We start from the raw sequence: 2838 nt of genomic DNA on the forward strand, positions 1-2838 counted from the left end.
ACCCAAATGTATAAAGCCATTAAAAACAAACAAAAAGAAGGCGATTCATAATAATACAATAATAGTAGGGGGCTTTAACCTCCCACTGACATCAATGGACGGATCTCCCAAACGGAAAATCAACAAGGAAACAACGTCTTTCAACGACACATTGGACCAGACGGATGTAACAGATATATTCAAAACATTCCATCCAAAATCAGCAGAATACACATTTATGTCCAAGTGCACATGCAACATTCTCCAGAATGTATCACATATTAGGCCACAAAACAGAGGGAGGGAGGCAAACCATGAGAGACTCTTGAATGCCTAGAACAAACCAAGGGCTGATGGGGGTGGGGAGGGAAAGGAAGGGGGGTGATGGGCATGGGGGAGGGCACTTGTGAGGATGAACACTGGGTGTTATATGGAAACCAACTTGACAATAAACTATTTGTAAAAAAAATAAATAAATAAAATAGATTTACTATAAAAAGTCTCAACAAATTCAAAAGGATCGAAGTCATACCACCATGCGTCTTTTCTGACCACAATGCTATGAAACCGGAAATGAACCACAAGAGAAAATCTGGAGCTAGTACAAATACATGGAGGTTAAATAACATGCTACTAAAAAATGGCTGGGTTAAACAATAAATAACAGCGGAAATTTTAAAAATATACGTGGAGATAAAAGAAGAAGAAAATACAAGAATCCAAAATCTTTGGGATGCAGCAAAAGCTGTTCTCAGTAGAAGTTTACAGCAATACAGTCCTACCTCAAGAAGCAAGAAAAATCTAAAAATAAGCAATTTAACCTTACACCTCCAGGAACTAGAAAAAAAAAAAAAAAAGAACAAGCAAAATCCAAAAGCAGTAGAAGGAAGGAAATAATAAAGAGTTGAGCAGGAATAAATGAAACAGAAACGAATAACAATAAACAACAACAACAATAACAAACCAAACAATAGAACAGATCAAGGAACTTGGGAGTTGGTTCTTTGGAAAGATCAACAAAAGTGATCAGTCTTTAACCAGACTCATCATAAAAAGAGAGAGGAATCAAATAAACAAAATCACAAATGAAAGAAGAGAAATAACAACCGACATCACAGAGATGCAAAGGGTTATAAGAGAATAGTATGAAAAATCATATCCCAACAAATTGGACAGCCTGGAAGAGATGGATAAATACCTAGAAACATGTAACCTCCCAAAACTAAATCAGGAAGAAATAGAAAATTTGAACAGAACAACTAACAGCAATGAAACAGAATTGGTAATGAAACAAAACAAAACATCCCAAGAAACAAAAGTCCAGGACCACATGGCTTCACAGGTGAATTCTACCAGACATTTAAAGAAGAGTTAATACCTAATCTTCTCAAACTCTTCCAGAAAAAAAAATAGAAGGGGAAAATAAAAGCACTCCAGGAGGGAGGGAGGGAGAGAGAGGGGGATGTACAGGCCAATCTCTATGATGAACATAGGTGCAAAAATCCTCAAGAAATTATGATCAAACAGAATCCAGCAATACACTTAAAAAATAATTCACCACAATCAAGGGAGATTTATTCATGGAATACAAGAGTGGTTCAATATTTGCAAGTCAATCAATGTAATTTACCACATTAATGAAAGAAAGGATAAGGACCACGTGATCAGAATTGCTTGCAGTAGCCCTGGTGGCCATGAGTTCTTTGCAGTAGGCTTCTGTCACTGCAGTGGCCGCACTTTCTGGCCACTGTCTCAGCATTCAGCTTGGATTCAGGGGCTTCCTCACCCATGGCTTCCTGACGACTGCAGCTCCTGTGTGACGCAGTGGAAACAATGAGAAAAGACTGTTTATCATCAAACCTCCTGGATTCTATGGCAGGTGTTTTTTGAGTTTAATGAAATTCTACATTTTGTTGAATGTGATTCCAGTAGCAATTGGCTTAAGTCTGGTGAATATATTCATTGGTGAAGCTTGAGTTAGCAGAAATTCCAGGAGGTCATAACCTGGAACACTGGGGATGTTTCAAGCATCCGATATAAAGATGGATTTCCAGAACTTTCTTCGATGGCCACGAAAAGAATTATGAAAAGACAATGGCTATCCTTCAAATTGAAGCTGAAAAGTCTGATTTATGGTTAAAGGAACTGGAAGTCCAAAGGTTAGTTAATGCATCCCAGAGGCGATAGTCCCTTGTATCAGTATCCAACCATTGATAAGGCGCTGATGGATCATTCTCCAAAAGCAACTCCCAACATCTAATCTCATATTTGTCTAAATACAAAGTATATTCTCTTTAGGGGAAAATTAATTAAAAATATGTTGTATACTTTTGCTCATGTGATGAATAAAAGACCTTCAATTGCTCTATTTCTCAATATTGGTTCAGATTAAGACTTTTGTGTGGGATTTCATTTTTTTCAGCTTTACTGAGGCGTAGTTGACAATATTGTAAGATATTTAAAGTGTACACTGTGATGATTTGATACACATTGTGAAGGGCAGATTAAGACTTTTGATTTGTGGGTTTTGGCTTCCTCCTTTAAGAAGGTATATATGTAAATATAGAAACTTGGTAAATAGGAATTTGTGAACTCCTAAAGGTGTAACTTTGAAAGTTTAATGTTTTATTTGTCTGATAATTGGAAGTTAGAGAAGTCCAATTACTTTAAATATCAGGAAATATAGTAGCTTATATAAATGTATTCTAGATATCTAGATTATTCACAGGTAATTCAGAATTTCAAATTACATAAATATTGAACTAACTATATAAGCCATTAACACCTGAATAAACAATTTTTCAGTGGAAAAAAAAAAGAGAAAGAACCATGTTATCATTTAGAAAGATGCAGAGAAAG

General features: G+C 35.9%; 1 pseudogene; it reads left to right on the top strand.

Moving 5' to 3' along the window:
* Positions 1-552: 552 nt before the first annotated feature.
* On the top strand, positions 553-2239 carry LOC144243371 (NADH dehydrogenase [ubiquinone] 1 beta subcomplex subunit 5, mitochondrial pseudogene; annotated as a pseudogene).
* The last annotated feature ends 599 nt before the right edge of the window (positions 2240-2838 follow it).

Source organism: Crocuta crocuta, unplaced genomic scaffold, assembly GCF_008692635.1.
Source record: "Crocuta crocuta isolate KB4526 unplaced genomic scaffold, BGI_CrCroc_1.0 scaffold1428, whole genome shotgun sequence".
Classification (NCBI taxonomy): domain Eukaryota; kingdom Metazoa; phylum Chordata; class Mammalia; order Carnivora; family Hyaenidae; genus Crocuta; species Crocuta crocuta.